A 21,792-nucleotide genomic window follows, 5' to 3' on the forward strand; every position below is an offset into this window, starting at 1 on the left:
CCCTAGGGCAGTGGTTGGCAAACTCAACAGAACCAAAAATCAACAGTACAACGATTGAGATTTCTTTTGAGAGCCAATTTTTTTAAACGTAAAATACTTCTAACGTCACTTCTTCAACATAGACTCTCCCAGGCCATGTTATTTTGTGGAAGAGCCACACTCAAGGGGCCAAAGAGCCGCATGTGGCTTACGAGCTTCAGTTTGCTGACCACGACCCTAGGGAAAGGGAAGGAGGCAGTTGAGTGACAGGGGTCAGCACAATGGACTCCATCAATCCGGTTCTGTCTCGACTCTGCCAGCCACTTTTTATGTCATCTTGGCTGAAGCACTTTTCCTCTCAACTTCTGAAGATGTCAGGATTTCTCAGATGCAGCTCTAAAACTTTTACCTCTCTGTGCTCAGCAAACTAATTCTGTAAGCTCAAGTTGGGTAAAATATGGAGTTCATCAAAGGAGCATCCAAAACAGGCTCCCTGCAGATCATTCTTATTCATCTCTTCTGCACACAGTTTTCCAGCTCCCCAGGGAGGCCTTTCAAAGTTGGAGGCTGAGAAACCATCCCTCAGGGAGACACTCCAATGCATATTAATTTGGAAAGACTTCTCCGGCTGCCACGGCCAGAGAGAGGGCACAGATTGGCCCCATAAGCCTGATTGGGAAGACGAGAAGCAATTTTTGGAAGTCTGCAGGTGTGAAGGCTCTGAATGAGGTGGCTGGGCCGAGAGCAGGGGGGCATTTGAAGGGATGAGAAGGGAATGGCATGGTTTGGGTGGTGGAGTTCTAGAGGGTTATTCTTTTAGCCCCTGGGGGTTGGGCCTGGCAACAGTGGTGAGCTTAGGCCTGGGTGTAAAGCTCAGTAGCTGTCGCCCGACTTAACTGAAAACCACGAACTGGGATTCCGAAGGCCTAGGCCCCATTTCAAGTCCTGTTACCATCCTTACTTGAGACTCTGAGTGTCTTAAATTTCCACTTCAGTTTCCTGATTGGTCAGTTGGGTGAGTGGTAAGAGCTTTTTGGGCCTACAAAGCAGCAACCCCACCCCATTGCCCCTGGCAGGCCAGGTGTCCTAGCTGCCAATCTCCCTGAGCCTCAGCTTACTCAACTGGAAATGGGGTTTCTCATCAGAAGGTTGATGGAAGGTTCGGTGAGAGAGGACACCTAAGTGGCATGGGCCCTGGCATGCTGCCCAGGCAGGCTTTCTCACAGGCTGAGAGAATGATGAGGCATGACAGGATGACAGATGTGAGGTGCCCTGCTCTTCTTTATGAGGAGCTGGACCTTTGCTGCAGGTGGCGTTTGGCCGAAAAGCGTGCTCACCTCTCCCCACGCCTGACCAGCTTCCATTCTGCTATATTCAGAGCACAGTTCCCCTGCTTCTCTCACCCGCCGTAAGCCTGGCCTGCCCAGGAGTGTGGCCTCAATGGCCCGGGGCCTGCTCCCCCAGCTCTGAAGCATCCCTGATGTCTGTCTGAGCCTCAGCACAAATGACAATGTCATCGTGGTACAGGGTCAGGCTGCTACATCCTGCTGAGTCTGCAACCTCTCACTTGCACCCCTGGTGGACTTCCTGGTGGCGGAGCCCTCGCTCAGGCAGAAATACAACACTGAGCTGCCAGCTGAGGGCTGTCTTCCCAGAGACAGCACCTGGCCAGGCCGACTGCTAAGGGGATGGGGCAATCTTTCACCTGCTATTCTCTGGGGCTGGCAGAGGCTGGCAGAGGGGTGCGTGTCAGCGTTTCTAGGCACAGTCTCATGATCTTCCCTGGGGGAGGGTGGGTGCTGGTTGTTGTGCCTGGGCAGCATACCCGTCACTCTCAAAGCTGGAAGTCTCCAACAGGAATCCTCAAACTTTACTGTGTGTATAAACTAGACCTTCTTAAAATGAACATTCTGATGCAAAAGGTAAGGGTGTAGCCCAAGAATCTGCATTTCTAATAAGTTCCCAGGGGATGCTGGTGCTGTTGCTCTCCAGGTAGCAGGGGGCCTACAAGGTCACCTTGAAGCAAAGACAAAAAAGCTCCAAAAGAAGGAAAAGGGGAAGTACAATTCCATGTTTGCTTTGTGGCAGCAGCGGGCTAGGCGAGTGAAAGTCGCTCCCTCTTTCATCCTCACATCCAATTTGCAGGATGAGATTAGAACGCTAATTTCACAGACAAGGACAAGAAGCTGAGGGAGCTACAGGCATGCACCCGGAGCCACAGGGCTGGCACGGGAGCCAGCACTGAGTTTGGGCATCTGGCTCATGCTCTTGCTGTCTATGGAGGTGTTTCCCTATAAATGAAGACAAAGGTCTATTGCAATTCACAAATGAGGAAATATATCTCGTGAGTAAACATAGGGGACATCCCGGGTCTCATTCTTCATCCAAATGGTACAAAGCCAAATGGTGTGAAATGATTTCTCGCCAGCCAAAGTATAATAGATGTTTTAAAATAATAATTGCATGGAGGGCACAGTGTGGGAAAATGGGGATTCTTATGTACTCCCGGGGAGAGTGTGTATCAGGGAAACTGATTGGACGACAGATAACATTTATCAAGTGCCTTAGGAATGTTTTAGCAAACAAGCAAGAAAGAACGAACTGTTCCCAGCCTTTGACTCGGTAATTCTGTGCCTGGGAATCTGCCCTAACCAAGTCTTGAAATATGGGTGTCCCAGGACAAGAAACTAGTAGGAACAATGCAAACACCTAGCAGTAGAGGAAAGAGACATGACCATGGCATGTCCACCAGTGGAGCTGCATGTAGTCATTGCATGCTGTGTCTAATACCATGAACATGCTAATGTCATAAGGGGAAAAAGCGGTTTGCAATATGATGCATAGAAAGTAATCGAACATCAATATTTAAAAATCCCCTTAAACCTACATAGACAAAAAAGACTAAAAGGAAGTAAGCCAACATGTTAGTGCTTAGGTTTGGGTTATGAAGCTATGGGTGATTACATATTTTCTAAAATGTGACCGTGGCTTTTATAGTGATTTTGCAAAAATGACCTTTCAAATGAATATAGATTTAATGCCCTTCAACCCCAGACAAATGTACCCTGAAGTTTTATAAATTATTCCTTATTTCCTCATTGACTCACATGATAATTTCAGAGACAAGAACTTCACTTCTGATCGATCATGGATGGGCACAGCTGCGGTCGGTCTGTCTGTCCCCAGATCCTATGAGTAAATACGTCGCCATGTCTAAGTCATCAGGAGGGTCAGACCTACGTGTGGTCATTGATTCCTTCAATAGACTGGGCTTTACAGATGCTGAAGTGAAAGAGTTTGAGGGATTAGAGTATGGAAGGGGAGAGAAGCAGAGCAATGATTATGGTCCCCTGAGGGCAGATGTTTAGGGCTGATTCACACGGGACATGGGGGAGAGGATGGCAAGGGGGCCCTTCTGCAGACGATGAGGAGGAGCTAGGCAAGGAAGACACAGAAGACACTCCAAACAGCGTTTGCGAAGACTTAAAGCAGAGACATGGGGAGAACAGGGTTGGGTTTAAGGGGCCACCCAAAGTGTGGTCTGGCCTAAGGTTGGCCTGCTTGGGTGGGGAGGAAGAGATGAGTTGGGAATGGCTGTAGATACCATGCTGTGGGGTTTGGAGTGTATTGAGAAGGTTATGGAAACCCCAGGAGGGTTTTAGAGAGGGGAGGATCAGGACAGATTGGACAGTAATGAAGATCACGCGGGTCAAGCCGAGAGCGTGGGTTGGGGAGTGAGAAGCTGTCCGGGGATGTTTCACTAATTTATGTGAGAAAGAGTGAGGGGGTGGCAGGGGATGGAGAGAGCTGGACAGCTGGGATGGAGGTTTAGGAGGTAAATCAATAGCTGCAGGCCTTGCAAATTAATTGGTTTGCAGGGTTAGGGGGAGAGAGGAACTCACAGGTTTCTGGCTCGGACAACTGGGTCAACTGTCAGCACATTCGTAATTGCTCACTTGTGTATTTTTTGCAGGCTCACATTTCAGGGTAAATGAAAAGGCAATCTGATTTAACAAAATATGATTTATTCACAACCTTTCAGGAACACATACAGCTCTTGAGAACGTAGGCACATGCACAGACCAAAGGCCCACATCTTCTCCGCCAGCCACTGTCCAGGTCCGGAGCCTCTGGAAGGCCCTCAGCCAGCACTCAGATGCCAGGAGTCAGGGTAGGGGGGTCGGGCACAGCCCAGACGCTGGCTCCACTGGCTGAGAGCTCCTGCTCTTACACAGCAAAGGGCACCGCTGTGCAGAGGTGTTTCCTTTTGACTGATGGCTCCCCCAGATCGAGGTGGGGTATGGAGAATGGAAAGCGAGAAAGTTACAAAGGGACCGTGGTTCTTGGGAAGCTGCCAGGTGGATAAGGCAGGGCTTCTTCCTGCAGGTCACCTTTCCCTCGCAAAGCTGAAAGGAATCATGAGTTTGTGAACAGCTCTCACATGTTTGTGAAATGTGTGTGCAAACACACACACACACACACACACACACGTACACACTTTATAGATGAATAGTCTGTTTTGCAACATGATGCTTGCTATAGCCAGTCAGGCCGGAGCCTGAGTGTCCAGCTGCTGGGTGCTCATCCTTTTCCACCTTCCATGCTGACCATGTTTAAACATTCGTGTCAGTGGCACTCCCTCAGAGCACTATGGGGCGTCAGGGAAAGAGCTCAGACTCTGACTCCAGACACGGCTGGGTCTGGAAGGGAGGGAAGCTTCCTCTCGGACCCTTAGATTTCTCTCCTGTAAAACAGGGTGACAGTATCGCTGTGGAGGCTTGCTGCGAGAGTAAATGGGATCATGCAGGTAAAGCACTGGGCACGTAGTAGGGCTCACTGCCTGTTCCAGAGCTGGGAGGGACACGTTCGGGCTGAGGGTGCGCTGAGTAGCAGCTTGTCCTCTGGATCTGGGACTCGAGATGGGTCTGTAGATTCAGGTGCCTACACAGAGGCCCTGTGGGATTTTCTTGCATGGTTATAGTCCTATATAATAAGGCAATTTCTGCAGCAAAATTTCCTGTTTGCTAGACAGTACAACTCAGGCTTTTACATGCTTTTGTTTAAGGTAAATTAGCTGTGCTGTTGACTCTGGCGTGAAACCACGGTCGAGCTCTCGGTGCGTCTCCCTCACCACAGGCCGGCTCTGAATGCAGTTTGCGTACATCCCATCCCGCAGAGTCCGGGAGCCTGGTGCAACGGCAGCTTCCCAGTGCTGCAGGCGGGCACAGGTCTGGGGTGCAGAGAGCCGGACTCACAGCCTTGCTCACACTGCTTGCTCATGACCTTGGAAAGTCACTGACCGCCACGCTCAGCTGAGAGCCGGTGTTCTCTGCCCCTGTGCAGCCCAGCCCCTGGCACGGAAGGGGCGCAGAGCCCTCTGGGTGAATGAAGGAAGGAACAAGTGTCTCCTCTGCACCTTTCGTAAGAAGTGGATAATGAGTCCTCCTCTGAAGAACTTATTAGAGATGCAAAATGGAAACTGCCAAGCATTGTGCTTAGTATGTGGGAGCTGACGTTGCTATACTTAGCATTCTCCGTTGAGAATTGCCTCACAATTGCGTGTTCCCTCCACCGTAACTGGCAGGGTGCCTCACACATAGTAGGTGTGTTCAGTCAACGATGATGGATTTTTAAAACTTGTTTTCCCATTTGCTTCCAGAGTGGACTGGCAATGTGACCGGGTTGCTCAGAGCCCCTCTCCTTCCTCCTCCGTCCCTCCTAACCCTTCCTCCCTCACCCCTTCAAGGGACGTAGTGACAAGTGGGAGCTACCGCCCTGAGGACTCTGATCTGCTACGAACATTTCCCAGCCCCGCCCAAGTAAGGCAGCGCCAAACCGGGCCCAGGGAGTTATTTTCGGTGTTTTCTCCAGCTATTCTCATCTTTAACATTATGCAGTGGGTGGCTAGAGCTGGTGATTTTTCTTGCTTTTGTGCAAAGCAGACCAGAATAGGCAGCACGGGGTGAGTCACTTCAGACTCTCAGCACTTCAATTACTTAAAAACTCAAGGGCCTGACGAAGCTTGGAATGTCACCTTCTCCTAACGGCCATAAGCAGATGGCAAAGGCTCCGTATTCCAGGCAGCCGGTGCCTTCCCGACACAGGAAGTCTGCTACTCACTAGCTCCTAGCGCCCAGAGAGGAGGGGCAGGAAGAAAGGCAAGTGAGCCTTAAGAAGGCCCCCGGGATGCCAAGCACGGGGCACACATTATTTTGTGTCTCATTTCATTCCATCTGCACAATGACCTTATGAGGTAGTACGCTTAGCGCCTATGAGTTAGTAAATACCAGCCCCGTATATATATTTCTCGCCTAAGGAGGTGTCAGGTCCCCTCTTTGCACATTATATCCATACTAGAGGCCTGGTGCACAAAATTTGTGCACTCAGGGGGGGGGGGGGCGTCCCTCAGCCTAGCCTGAGTCCTCTTGCAATCCAGGAGCTCTCAGGGGATATCCAGCTGGCAGCCAGGCATCCTTAGTGCTACTGAGGAGGCTGTGAACCCAGCTTCTGGCTGAGATGTATTGAGCATCTGCTCCCTGGTGGTTAGTGTGTGTCATAGCGACCGGTCATTCTGCTGTTCAGTCGATTTGCATATTAGCCTTTTATTATATAGGATATCCATTGCCTCCACCCAAAGACATGGCTCTGTTGTCTGTTTCATAGATGAGAAAACTGAAGCTCAGAGCAGTGGATGGGGAGTAAAAACTGAACCCAAGTCTGTGTTTGTCAAGCCTATAGTTGTAAAGTCCTGTGTTTCCCAAAGTGTGTCCCAAGGAACCTTGGGGCCCTTGAAATGCTAATAGATAATTATCAGAGGGAAAAAGGGTTCTGTGGTCCAAGCAGTTTGGGAATTTTTGCTTACACCTCCCACTCTTGCCCTTTAAAGTCAGCACACATGTTGCTTCTTATTAAAGGCTCTGAGAGGTCAGTGTTAAAGAAATGTGATGCCTAGTCAGTGTGTTCAGTGGTTCAAGCGTCAGCCTGTGCACAGGAAGGTCATGGTTTCGATTCCTGGTCAAGGGCAGGTACCTGGGTTGCAGGTCAGATTGCTTCCCCCATATGGGAGGCTACCAATCCGTGTGTCTCTGACATATTGATGCTTCTCTCTTCTCTCCCTCCCCCCTCCCTTCTACTTTCTCTAAAAACGAATGGAAAAAATATCCTCACTCCTTGGGTGAGGACTAAAACAAATTAACAACAACAATAACAAAAAAGAAATGAGTTGTTCTTCCACTGATCCTGAAATGATGAGAAACCTAGCTGATCAGACTATGAGTAAAGATTTTGACTGAAAAACCCCAAAGTTATTTAAGATGCTTATTATAAAGAGGGGCAAATAAAATAAAATAAATTCACTTCTTTTAGATTTGACTTTGTAAAATAGCCATAATGCATATTATGAAGCCTCCACTAATTTTTTTTTTGACCAAACATAGAATACATTTATTTATTGGAGCTTCGAAATGCAGACACTATACAGGAAGATCCATAAGACTTTTCCCCCCTGAAAGTTCATCTTAAAGGTAATAATTTAGAATTCATTTCCCCATGCAAGCGAAGTTGTAAATAAATGCTGGGCAGGTTCTCAGGCGAGCCCCATAGAGGCTCATTTAACCCATTCACATTCATACTTCCCTTTGGAAGTGATTTATATATATTTTTAAAGATTTAAAAAAATATTTTTATCAATTTTTTTTATTTTTGAGAGAGAGAGTAAAGGAGAGGAAAGAGAGAGATAGGTGGGTTAGATGGGTGTGAGAGTGAAACATCGATTGCCTGCCTCCTGCACATCCCCTACTGGGGATACAGTCAGCAACCTGGGGATGTGCCCTGATGGGGAATCGAACTGACAACCTTTCCATGCATGGGACGATGCCCAACCAACAGAGGCACACCAACCAGGGTGAAATGATTTATATCTTAATGCTTTATGCGGTCTACCCAACACTTGGAGTCTCTCTTATGGATTAAATGTGTTTTGGGGACATCTTGGGCTATCCCTAGGGTAAGTAGATTCTCTGTATCAGTGGCATAAGGGACATGGGTGATGCTCTCTGCAGTTAAAAAGAATTGTATGATGAGGAGAATCCTTTGGCCTCTGGTCACCACTTCATGGCTTACCACCCACCCTGGCAAAAACGAAGTCAGAAAACCCAATGAATGGATTTAAAAATGTCATTCAGTAGAACATTATTTGCCAATAAACAGGAAGGAAGTACTGACATGCTATGACCTGCACGAACCTTGACAACATTAGGCTAAGAATCCAGTCACAAGGACCACATGCTTTGTGACTCCATTTGTATGGAATGTCCGGGAGCAGCAAGCCTATGGAAACAGAGACCAGACTGGTGGTTGCTTAAGGCTGGGGAGAGTAGGGAGTGACAGCGATGGGTAGGTAACCATTTATTTTGTGGAGGCATACATGTTCCAAAGGGTGACAGTTGTACACCCCTGCTGAATACACCAAAACACATTGAATTGCTCACTTTCAAGGGATAAATTGTATGACATTTGAATTATATGTCAATAAAGTGGTTCCTTTTCTTTCTTTCTTTCTTTTTCTTTTTCTATCTTTTTTTTTTTTTTTTTTTTTTTTTTTTTTTTTAAGAAATATGATTAAGCAAAGCAATTAAAGGAGTATTTCTCTCTTTCTTGTGCTCCAAAGAGAGCTTTCTCCACTACCCTGGCTCTGTGCTGTTCACATAAATATGTGGGAATGCTTGTAACAAGGGGATTTGTAATTTAGGCAATAATTCTGTATGTCTCTTAAGAGAGAGTGTATTTTCCAAAATATTATCCAATGAAGCTACCATCTAGCAGCATTCATTCACTCCTATCCTACAGAAATCCTTTCCTGATGGCCAATTCTGTCCCAGACAGTCCAGTTCATACCAGGAAGCCATGCCAGTAGGAGTGAGCCAGCTTCTCACCGGGGATCCAGGCTCACACCAGGGAACTAGGTTCTCATCAGGGAATGAGATTCTCACCAGGGAGCCAGGTTCACACCAATGTTAAAAAAAAAATAAAATGCTTAGATGTGCTAAAAGCCCTAATTATCCCTATTTTGCATTCCAACCTGCATCTCACAGAACTGAGCCAAAACACATCCAACCTTCCCTTCCTTCAAATATTTGCCCTTTAACAGCAGATTCTTTTTAAGGGGAGAAACAAACAAACATCCCAACATGCGAGGTATTCAACTCAATCAATCAGTGCGCTTCAAAAAACGATTTCCAGCGTGGCACCAAAGAGGGAGCTATGTGGCACATGTACACGTTCCTTTACAGAATATTTGGATATTCTGGACAAAGAATTGCCCAGAACTGAAATATGTTCCAGGCAGCCACCCATCAGCACTCCCTCAGAACCGTGGAGCCAGCGATTCTGAAAAGATAACGTGAGTGAGCTGCAGCCCCAAATCTTCCTGGGGGCTTCCTCTGGGCCACATGGGCGCTGTGCTAAGACCTCTGTCTCAGAAGGTCAGAGTTTGAGGCGAGACCAGTCAAGGGCAAAGAAGATTCTGGTCGAGGACACCTGCGTCTTGCCCAGGACATTCTAAGGGACAGCGGTCTGGGTATTTCTTCAGGCGGCCGTCTCATTTCTTTTCAAGGATTTTACTAATGGGCTGGCTTCGGGAACGGGCTCCTTTACCATGGATAAGATGAGGCTCGAACACATTGTCTCAATATGGAAAATAACGTCAAAGGCAAGCCAAGAACTGAGGGTCAGGTGCTGTGCATTTAAACTTGGCACCATTTGGTCATAAAACAAATGCGGTCTGTGAAGGCACTGGACACCCCCCTCCTCCTCATGTTATGACTATGCCCTGGCTTTCTGGGCCCTGAATTATTCATGGAGCCAGATATAAGACAGGATGAAGATGAGGAATCGCCAGCTGTGGTACCTGAATGTGGAGATGTGGCATCTGTTTCCAGGAAACACAGACTGGGCTGGGGAACTCACATGTCTTAGGGCTTTAGGGGAGCAGGAGGTGGCAGGGAGAGACAGAGGGAGGCCAGAGGACGGACAGAAAGGTCAAGCAATGTTGCTCTCAGAGAAGGTGGGAGCGAGTGGACAACCAATGGGTTATAATATGGGGGAGCAAGAGAACAGAGCCAACTAGAAAAAAGTGCTGGATAAAGGTGAATGAATGAATGAATGAATGAATGATAGAAGTTCAGGAGTGAATGGAGGAGGGAGAAGGTTGGTCTGTGCGGGGTGGCTCCTGTGAGTCATTTACTTAACTGTCACTGCCTTTACATGAGGTGAGGTGCATGTGGACACACACCTGTTACTTTTAACCCCAGGATCCTGCGATAGGAGTGTTAGTGTCGCCGCTCTACACTGCTGGGAGCTGGGGCTCCCTGAGACCGGCACTCACTGGCGAGCAGTGGGGACGCCAGGCCTTGCTGTCTGGTACCCACTGGCCAGATGCTGATTTGAGGGATAAGTGGGCAGAGCTATGAGCATCAGGTGCTGCGGGCAGAGGGCTGTCAAGGCCTTCCCTCCCTGGGAGGAGCCGCTCTGCGGGGAACCTGTCTCACTGGGCCCCTGAGCCTGATCTGCTGGGGAGCTGATTGCCCTGTGGGGACTCTCCATCCACAGCCACCCTGCTGCTCTGCGGGAGGCCTCACCTAGGAAGGGCACCTCCAGAGAGCAACTTGGCACTTTCTTTCTAAATGAAACAAGCCTGGCCACCTCAGACTCAGCAGCCCTAGGGCAGTGGTCGGCAAACTCATTAGTCAACAGAGCCAAATAACAGTACAACGACTGAAATTTCTTTTGAGAGCCAAATTTTTTATACTTAAACTCCTTCTAATGCCAATTCTTTAAAATAGACTCGCCCAGGCTGTGGTATTTTGTGGTAGAGCCACACTCAAGGGGCCAAAGAGCTGCATGTGGCTCGCGAGCCGCAGTTTACAGACCATGGCCCTAAGGCAGTGTTTCCCAAAGTGTGGTACGCGTACCCCCAGGGGTACGGGAAGAGTTTGGTGGGGGTACACGTTGCACCGGAGTTGGGTGGGGATATGCACTGCACCGTGCTTAGCTGCGCCTAATTCTACGTTCTCATGAGTACGAGGGGTACTCAGCATTACGAAAATTATAGAAGGGTACACATATGTCAAAAGTTTGGGAAACACTGTCCTAGGGGAATACTTGCACGTGTACAAAATGAAGCATGGTGATACTTGTTACAGCAAGAAACAAAAAAAACACCCGAGTGTCTGCACCAACAGGGGGATAATTACACACAATGCTCTGGTCAGAGAGGCATGGTTACAAGTCAGCATATGAATCCCAGCACTGCTACTCACCATCTGTGATTTGAGCCAAGTTATAACCTTTCTGTACCTCAGTTTTCCCATCTGTAAAGTGGGGGGATAATAGCAGTACTTAAAGGGTCCTTGCAAGGATTACAAAGATTAATAGGAAGAAAGTGCTTAGAACTGTGCCTGGCATATAGTCAAGGAGTTAATAAATAGCAATAATTAACGGTACTCCATAAATAAGGAAATCATTAATAAGACTCCCTCTCCTCCCTGCCCTCTGCTCCTCCCCAACTCTCTGAGACTCAGGACTTTCCCTCTGGCCAGGTGACCATCTAGTTAGACTGGTCCAAAAACACAGCTGACCCCTTGGAACAAGGGTCTGGGACTGTGTCCAATCCTAAACCTCAGAGTGAAAGGAGTGACCAGTATGGCGCAGTTCTGAGCAGTCAGCCGTGGCTTCAGGGGGAGCCGGGACATGTGGCCAGGATGCTCCAACTCCCAGGCTAAGCCAACCCCGGCCACAGGGCCAGCCAGCCGCAGCCAGGAGAGGGGAGGGAGTTCAGGCTGTGTGCTTCTTGGCACTGGAACAAAGCAAGAAAGGAACTTCGATAGCCCCAGGCACTGATGGGTTTACTAACACCCTCCCCAACATCACCACACCGGACTTTCTCCTTCCTCCTTCCCTTTCACGCAGTCATGGAGGACTTAAGTGCCAGGCGGCTTCCGAAGGCAACGGAGACTCCTGCTGCTGGAGGAGCCGGTGGTCCCGTGGGAGAGAAAGCCAACCAGGCAAGCAATTCCAGGACCAATGTGAGCTCCTGTGACAAGGGCTTCCCCTACTTCATCACTGACTCCCCGCTTCTGGGCAAGTGCCCAGTACGTAGTCAGCTCCACACACATTTATGGGGCGGGCACTCACAACATCCTCTGTGCAAGCACAGAAGCAGCACACGCCGACTCAGTGGTGGAGCCAAGAAAGTCTTCGTGAGAAGGGACACGTGAGCAGGGTTTTGGAGGATGACCAGGAGTTTAGTGGGTGGACACAGCACACATCCGAAGATGTCTGTGTCAGAGCTACAGGGATAAACCCCGAGGCCTCGGGAAACAGGATGGCACGTGTCCTCCTATCAGCACGGGCAGGAGACAGCGGGGCTGAGAGGTGATGGGCAGTGTTCCTCCCCTTCACCCACACTTGCTCCCTCTCAGTGTCGCACTGTGTCATGCCCAGCCCTTTGTCCCCGCTGTATGGCAACGGCATTCCCAGGCCCCTCCCTCCAGTGCCTTCCCCAATCCTGCCTGCAGCTCTGTGTACCCCCACCATCCCCACGAGGGCCCAAACCTGCCTGGGAGCCTCTAACAGGTGGGCGTGAGTGTGCATCACGTGGAAGAAGCACAGCGAGGGAGGCTGCGACTCGTGCACATGAACTGGAGCCAGTAAAAGTTTAAATGTCCCCCAAACCCCACACTTACTACAGTCTGTACCCACTATCCTCCCCTCCGCTGGAGCCAAGGCCTGTCTGGCCCCCCACCGCTGTCCATGCCCTCCTGGGCCTCCATCACATGAAGGAGACACACCTGCATCCGCACTCCCCTTGATGCTCCAGGCCGTAGGGGTGTCAAACTCAATCAGAGAAGGGGCCAAAATCTAAAATCCAGCCTAAATCGCAGGCCGAATGGTTTACTGAACAGTCATAAACTGACAATGTCATAAATTGACAGTGGAGTGCAGTGATGACAGCGCGGTGCGGGCCACATTGCAAGGCCTGGCGGGCTGGATTTGGCCCGCGGGCCTTGTGTTTGACACATGTGCTCCAGGGGCTGGATCCCAGATGGACCGGTGCAGAACCCAAGAGACTTGCATGGGCTCTGGGGCTGAGGCTGGGGCAGAGAAGGCCCCAGGGTACGCTCACAAGTTGGGCCAGTGGGCGAGAAGGTTCATCCACGGGAGAAGCCACTCGGGAAGGGGCACAACTCGCCATGACATCTCCCTTGAACGTGGAGATAAAGAGAGCAAGAAAGGCTGCTTCCAGCTGGGTGACCGGAGAGTCAGAGGTCAGACGAGCATACAGACACCGAGTCTGGGGTGCCCAGTGGTCCGAACTGTGCCAGTGCAGGTGCCTGGGGCACAGAGATGGGGGGAAGGCCTCCGGCAGGAGGAGAAGATTCTCCTGCCGGGCCCTGAAAGGCAGGTGTGTTTTCCATGCAGGTGGGAGATACAGCTCAAAGGGCATTGGGAGTGGGGGAGAGAGGGTAGGGAGGCAAAGTCAGGAGATGTGAGACAGCAAGGCTCATGCCAGGAAGTGAAATGTGATTGGAGCACGGGGCATGCGGGAGGGGGGAAACAGACCTCTCCCTGTTGTTGGGCTAGCTGGATGGCCTTGGGACCAGCTGTTTTGCCGATGTTGGAGACGTCTCCATCTGTGCAATGAGGATATCAGATTAGATGACTCTCTGGGGGCTTTCCAGCTCTGGCTGCTCCTAGTGGCAGTGAGTTCCCCATCACCCAAGGTATTCAAGCAGAGGGTAGGTGTCACTGGGTGAGGTTCAGGCCTTTGGTAGGCATTGGGACCAGATGGCCTTGAAGGTCCTTTCCTGCCCGGAGCTGCCCTGATTCTGGGACCCAGATGGAGCCTGAGGAGCTGAGCCAGGCAGCCGAGGATGGTCATGCAGGACATCTGTCCCTTCTCTGGGTCCAGGTGGGACCCATGCTGGCTGGTGACACACAGGCCATTGAGTGACTCATTTTCTGGGGTGAGGCAGTACCCTTCACTTCTGCCTAATGAATTGTCAGAAGGCCCCTGGGGGCCCAAAGCTGGCAGCTGTACACTTAAAAACAACAGCAGCCAGCTGTGGGCTCCAGCGCCTGCCCTTTAACTCAACAAGCATCAGAGTCTCTGCTTTCCCGGGCTCTAGAGACTGTCCCTCTTCGGTGGAACAGCGACAGGTTATCAACTATCTACGGTATGTGAAAGGGAAGGTCACAGGGAGCCCTGCCCCCGGGTCCAGAGGCCATGGCCCGGGGAGACAAGGGCTGCTCCTTCCATCCTGTTGTGGCCAGTGGTGGGAGGACCTGGCACAGGGCGGTGAGCTCGGTAGGGCTCCTAGCTCAGCCCTGCAGTGTCCTCAGATGGCTGGTCTGGGGGAGCCACGTCCTCCCCATGAGTCTCTGTTTTCCCTGCACAGTGCCCACAGGCACCAAATACATGACTGGGGTGAGGTGCGAGGGGTACTGTCACCCAGAGTGGGCGCTGAGGTCAACGGGAAGGTCCCACCTCCAGGGGAGGTGGCAATGAGAGCAAACATGCTCCAAGGAGATGGAAGTGATTTTGATAGATGAGGATATACGTGCTACGTATTATGAGGGTTATCTAATTTAAAAAATGATTGATTCATGGGTGAGTCTTCACAGATCTATTTCTTGTGTGTACCACAGAAGAGATGTAAGGCAGTGTCTGTGCTAATTCACCCATTGCTTACATAGCTCAGCTCAGCATCCCCCCATGCCCTGGGGAATCGTGGGGCCACAGAGGTTGGTCTTAGGAACATCCAGATTCTGGGCAGCTCAGGACATTTCTTGGGAGGCCAGCAGTTCTCCTCCCTCAGCCAGTCATGGAAGACACACACACACACACACGATTTGGAGTCAGAGCCTGTCTAAGCCACAGTTCCCTCATCTATGAAATGGGACATAATGCTGCCAGGCTTGCGATGTTGTAAGGATTAGCAGCAAGAGGCACAGCACCTAGCACAGTGCCTGGCAGAGAGTGGATACTCTGTAGAGTGGTGATGGCACTTATTGAAGAGACGACACGCACAGGAGGGCCCTGGGTTTTGCTGAAGGAGATATTACAGAGAACAGCCGAGCAGCCTCAACCTAAACCAGCCATTTCCTGTGTGGGCCAAGGACATGCATCGTCTCATAGTTAATACCAAGGAGCTATTTACCAAATGCCTGCTTCGAGCTCAGTACCACGCCAGGTGTCTGGGGGAGAGAAACAGAAGATGCCTCTTTTAAACAGAGGCCACCAGCTTTGGGAGCCTAAGACCGGGCTCTCTGGTCCTTAGGGAACTTAGCATCCAGGTGGAGGAAAATCCGGGGCAGGGGAGTCCACTTAGGTTCAAAGGGCACCTGTGTGCCAAGCCTCTGGGCACCTGCTGGCTTTCAAGGCTGGGACATGGCATCATCGTGCCAGACACGCATCCTCTTGCCTCCGGGAGAACACATATCCGCACACCTGCCCAGGCCTATCCCTAATGCGTGTGAGCTGCGGTGCTCTTTGGGAAAGGAGTTCCAGGAGCCCGGGGCCTGAAGAAGCGTCCCTTGGCCCAAGGACTCCTCCTTCTATAGGCGGTACCTGACTGGCCAAGAGCCAGAGTGGGGCCCTCTAAGGCACAGGGCCTGGCTCGGGGGTATCCTGCTGACCTAGCCTGTGTCAGCTCCGTCTCCCCATGGCTGGACCCTGATGTCTGGTCCTGGGGGCACTAGATGGAGTTCTCTCCCAGACGTGATGGGCCACTGCCTCAGAGACTGACCTTGATGCCGGTCGGATCCAGGCCCAATGGCCATTTTGGGCATCATGATCAGGGTCCTGGAACTGTCCCTGAACCCCATTATTTCTCAGGCTAAGAAATGCCCCTCACAAACTGCTTCTGTCGCTAGAATTGTGTCTCGATTCAGTGTTTCTCAAAACAATGAAGTCTCCTGTTTTGCAGGTATCACTCAGCAAATATCTGACGACAACATTTGCAGAAAACTAAGATGAGAAATGGGGAGAGAGGCAAGCAGGGGGCCCCTGGGTAGGATTCGGGACACCTGGATGCTACCCAACTCTGACACTAATGTATTTTTGCTATAGTAAAATAGTCATAACATGAAATTTGCCATTTTAAGTATTTTTAAGTATACAATTTAGTGCTTTAAAAAAATTGTTTTCTTTGCTGCTTTAGTTTCCTCATCCATATTCATTCTTTTTTTTTTTTTTTTTCATCCTACAAATATTTATTATGTAGGACATCTCTAACTCCATGCTAGGTACTTGATCAGTTTTGCTAACCAACTCCTGAGATAAATTTGAAAAACTATTAACCACCTAAAACATTTAAAAGCAGCAATGGAATATAATTTATTTTGTATATGTGTTTTACATATATTTTCACTGAAGCCTCGGGCTGTGATTTTTGCTCATTGAATTTATGTGACATGCCCAGCCTACAACCTGCAGGGGAGGAAAACATTTTACTCAACCCTCTTTGGGTCCCTGGCTGGGTCTGAAAGTTTAGCTGATAAAGATTGATGGGTGGAAAGGGTACACACTTGGTTGAATTTTTAAATGTACTTGGGAGCTTTCCCAGGAGAATAAGGACCCGAAGAAGCAGCCAGAGCAGGAACCCTCTATACCTTTAAGACGAAGAAATAATACATTTGTGAGAGAACTGATAAGAAAAATGGTTTTGGGGCTAGGGAAGTAAGTGGTGAAGAAGTAACTAGAGTGATAAGGGTTAATTTGACAAGGTTTGTTTATACAGCCTCTTTGGCCCTCAATTCCCAGTCTCTGGGTCTCTGGTGATAAGAATATCATCTTTCCTTCTGGTACCGAGAGGGCACCTTTCATTTGGGAGTTTTATGACCTGCTTCAGGGAGGAAGGGTGAGGTGGGGAGGTCAGTGTGACCTTCCCGCTTCTGCTATTTTCTCAAATTCCTTCAGCTTAAGCTGTTAGCTATGCCACCACTCTGTCCTCCATATCTAGGAGTCTGTTTCTATTTTGCTTGTTCATTTAGGCATTTTGTTATTTAGATTCCACAGGTAAGTGAAATCATATGACATTTGTCTTTCTTTGTCTGACTAATTTCACTTACCATAATACCCTCTGTAGGCACGGGGGATGTAAAGCATAGTCAATAATACTGTAATAATTATTTTTGGTGCCAGGTGGTTACTGGAAATATCGGGGGATTACTTTGTAAAGTATATTACTGTCTAACCACTGAAACTAATGTAAAATAACACTGAATATAAATTGTAATTAAAACATAAAATTAAAAAGGTATTCAGTATGCCAGTTACCTTATTTGGGGGTAGCATGTCCTAACCTCTATAAAACTCAATGACCAAGCATCCTCACTGTCAAATCCATCAGCCAAATCAGATCTACTTCCAGGCAAGAGTCTGACATCATTTTTTTTTTCCGATTCAAACAAGCCCATGGACACACATCTCCATGGCAATTTTCGAATGCCGAGGGAGATGAAGATGGATGATGGAGGAGGATGAAGGCACGGGAGAGCCTTTGACTCCTGGTTGCCTGCTTCCCCATGCCTTACGGAAACCCCCTTTGCGTTGTCTCCAGGGACTTCTCCCTTCGGAGCTGCACATTCTTGAATTGTCCCTCTGATTATGCAATGAGATTTGCACCCCCCAGAGCAAGGCACCTAGAAAGTGTGAGGCTTGTGTTTCATGAGGAAAGCGGGGGGAGGTGGGTTAGGACAGGGGAGCTGAGAAGAGCCATCTTGGCAGATTCTAGGCACATTCCCAGGCAGACCATGTGGAAGTTGAGAATCTGGGAACTGGTTCTTTTACCACTTTCTCTGTCTGTGCACCTTCTGGGTAGTCTTCCTGTATCCATTCCCTCAGTGGTCTGGGTAGCTTGGTTTGAAGACAGCTGCACTAAATGAAGCTCAATCCTAGCATTCCAGGATCCATGGCTTAAAGACAGCTGCACTAGATGGATCTCAACCCTAAAATCCCAGGTTCCAATTCTGAAGACAGCTGCACTAGATAGATCTCAATCCCAGCATTCTAGGATCCATGTCCTGGGCCAACCCCTGTATTGAGGCTCCATCTAAGTTACAAGTCCTCCCTTTCCCAACCCTGCCCTTCAGGGCCTAACAGGGCCCTGAGCAGGGAGCCCTCACACCATTTCCCTAGGAGCTGGATGGTAGCAGAATATACCACTCCAAAATGTGACTACACGAGTTCAGGACATGCCATCCCAAAATGTGCCATGTTGATGTCTTGACCATTTTGAGCTGTAGGCACTTGAAAATGTTAACTAACCTTCTCTGTCTCAAGATAAATCCTTCAAAAGAAACTCAACTATCACCCTCAACCCCCTCGCAGGAGTTTTATCTTTCAGGGAGGTCTGATTCACAGGAAAAGAGATCAGAAGGCAACCCTAGATCCAGACAAATGGTCACAAACTATCATAGTTCCCATCTATTCTTCTGATGGCCCATTCATCTTTCCCCCAAAATCATTTACCATCCCTTAAGAGGCCTGCATTCCTGCCCCTCTCTTCCCCCTATTAAGATGGCATTTAAGTTTATATTCTAAAGCTACCTTTGGGATACTCATATTTCCCCTGCTGTCTCCCATGTATATATGAGGTATACATGTCACACTGGCACAGGTGTCAGACTGGGTGCCTTCATCTCCGTATGTTTCGTCTGTTGCAGAGCACAGCATACAAAGAACTGGGCTAGACTCCGAGGAAGGAGGCGTGCAAACTGGATGGAAGAAACATCCATCCCCGAAGATGTGCAGCCGACACCATCTTACTGGCAGAAAGTAGCAATGATTTGAAATGACTTCTGATGAAAGTGAAAGACAAAAGTGCCAAAGCGGGACTGGATTTAAATGTCAAGTCAAAAACCATGACTGCAGAAGAAATACCCGACTTCAACAGAGACAACGAGGACATCTAAAGTGCGGAGGGCTTTGCTTACCGTGGTTCAGGATCCATTCCAATGGAAACTGCAGCCAAAAGATGAAGACAAGGCTGAGACTCCAAAGGGCAGCGGAGGAAGAATTAGGAAAGAATTTAAGATCACCCACACACTCATATCCCCAGGTACTGTGTACAGATGCAGACAGTGAAGAAGGCTGGCAGGAAAAAAAAAAGAAGGTTCATTTGAAATAGGGTGTTGGCGGAGAGCTCTACAGATAGATACCCTGAGCTGCCAGAAAGATGAACAAGTGGGGCCTAGAGCAAATTAAGCCTGAAACATTGATGAAGGAGAAAAGGACAAAACTAAGGCTGTCCTCCTTTGGGCCAGGCTCCTGAGAAGGCAGAAGTTTGTTTTTGTTTGTTTTTTTTTAAATAATAATGTGGGAGAAAGAGCAGGCTGCAGGGAACAAGAAGACCAGTTGTGTGATGGATGGACTCCATAAAAGAAGCCACAGGTGTGAATCTACGGGAGCCGAGCAGGGCTGAGGACAGGACACGGATGTAATTCATTCATATGGAGCCAGCTTCAGGGCACACAGCACACACACACACAAATTCATACCCTGTTCTCATTCACATGTCTTTCCTGACAGGGGTCTCAGCTAAGAGCTCCAAGGAGAAGGAAAATGCTTCTTCCTCCCATACAGAGATTTTCTCTCCACACACAGAAAACTCATGTATCAAGTGCACGCTGTTTATGTTATTTAGAGTTGAAATTTCCTACTTGACTTGATGCATACACACATGAGCTCTTACCAGGTTTTCAGAACTGAAATGAGACTTTTGGATTGAATTGGAAAAGAAACACACACTCACACACACACTTTTATTTTATTTTCGGTAAAACACATTGCCAAGACACCCCTCCTTGCACAAGCTTGCCAAGCTGGATACTGAGTTGTAAAGAGGAAGGGAGGTCAGGGCCACGGGCGGCTAGTTCTCAGCATAAATCCGCTGTGGGGAGATAAAACCTGTCACGAGGAAGCAGCCACGTGGACATCCACAGGACCACATGACCTCCTTATCCCAGGTTGAAACACAACCCGAGTTCCTAGGGAATGCATTTTATTACAACCACCAAAATGCCTAGAGCAGTTTCTATTTCCTTTGAAGTTAGCAGCCTTTTAAAGGGAAGCTGAAGTTCATAAAAAGCCCCGAATGCTATACAACGGCACCATCCATCTTTTATGAGGTCTGGGGCAGGCTCAGTGCCTCCCTGTAATCGACCGAAAATGGGGCCCAGAGGCTGCCAGCTCCTAGCAGATCTCTCTTGGCCTCGGGAACCGCTGTAATAGCTGAGCTGGTGGGGCCCCTGCAGGGTCCCTCCTGGCTGAAGGGAGGGGTGGTGGTTTGTTGACTGGGGTCCTTTGGTAGGAGGGGAGTGGGTTCAGAGTGGGTCTGGTTTGCCGCTCACAGACCCCCGATTTACCCAGATCGAGGGTCCCCGTCTTCGAGGCTGTCTATAATGCATGCTTCTGAGTCCCTCCCGGGATCAGGCTGAGGCCAGACACAAAGCTGTGACCACACCCTTTCCTGCCCCCTCAGTCCCCTTTCTCCCAAGGCCATGTGACCCTGGCCACATAGTCTCCTCCCAATGGCACTTGTCTTGCTATCTTCAGTTCTTGAAAAGCAAGGTCGCTGATGGGACACTGGGGCTGGGAAAATGTAAGTAATTAGATTTCCAACCCAGCAGGCCCGGGGTGATTCCAGAGCTGCGGCTGCTTAGAGCTATAACACAGGCCTCTGGTGCTTTCACGCTCACAGGCTTTGTGTTTGTGGAGAGCTCCTTCCTTGGCCTGATTTCATTGCCACTAGGGCCGTGAAGACGCCTTCAGGTGAAATGCAAAAGGCGGTGATGAAGCAAGCTGGAGGGCGTCCCCCCTGCACAGCCCAGGGAGCAGCATTCAGCCCTGCCTGGCTGCGGTGACTCACTCACCCCAGGAGAGGAGGAGGCCATGGGACTCTGCCAGAAGGCAGGCAGCATGGCCCAAGGCTATGCTGCGGCTCTGGCTGCAGGGCGCTGCCTCCTCCTCCCTAGCCTCCCTGCCTCCTCCGTTCCCTCCCTGCAGGCTATTCTTGGCACTAGAACCTTCAAATGTAACCCACCGCTGCTCTGCTCCAAACCGGCCCCCTTTTCCCATCTCACTCCTAGGAGGGCCGCATGCTCACCGCATGTGGCCTGCCTGCCATCCATGGGCTCCCACCTCACCTCCTCCTCCATCTCTGGTGCCCATTGAGCCTGGGCTGTGCTGACCTCCCTGCTCTCCCTGAACTCTCCATCCAGGTCCGCTCCTGCCTCGGGACCTTTGCACTGGCTGTCCCCTCTGCCGGGAGTATTCCTTCCCTAGAGACCCACAAGGCATACGGGTACCCTTTCAAGTCTTTGCTCAAACAGGAGGCTTTTCTGAGCACCCCAATTAAAGCTGGGGATCCCAGCTGTGACCCACCTCCCCCACCTCGGGCTCCAGCAATGCCTGTTCCCTGCTCTGCTCTCGTTTCCTCCATGGGAGCTCCCAATTGACAAATTCTATGTCAGCAGATAGCTCCATAGAACAGCTATTTTCTAGCCAAGGGCCATCCCTTCTAGGTCCTACTTGCATCACCAGCGGGGCGGTTAAGGCTCACTTTGCGGGGGGAGAGGTTGCTGTGCAAGGTGCTGGGCAGAGAACATGTGTGCTGATAGGTGACTGCCAGACTGTCCGCTTAGCTTCCCTGCAAGCTGCATGCTCCCTGGAGCACGGGTGCCTGTTGCAGTGGTCCGGTGGCCGGGCCCAGCTGCAGGAAACACACACGTGTGCACACACCTCCCACTCTG

The 21,792-nt window shown here is 49.8% G+C and overlaps 1 protein-coding gene across 2 annotated transcripts in view; it reads right to left on the minus strand.

Moving 5' to 3' along the window:
* The window catches only part of ASIC2 (acid sensing ion channel subunit 2), a gene marked incomplete at its 5' end in the record, with an annotated part of 210,497 nt that overhangs the window by 144,695 nt on the left and 44,010 nt on the right, over positions 1-21,792 (minus strand). The gene's annotated exons all lie outside the window — the stretch shown is intronic.

This window comes from Pipistrellus hanaki, assembly GCF_964339955.1.
Source record: "Pipistrellus hanaki genome assembly, chromosome: 16".
Classification (NCBI taxonomy): Eukaryota; Metazoa; Chordata; class Mammalia; order Chiroptera; family Vespertilionidae; genus Pipistrellus; species Pipistrellus hanaki.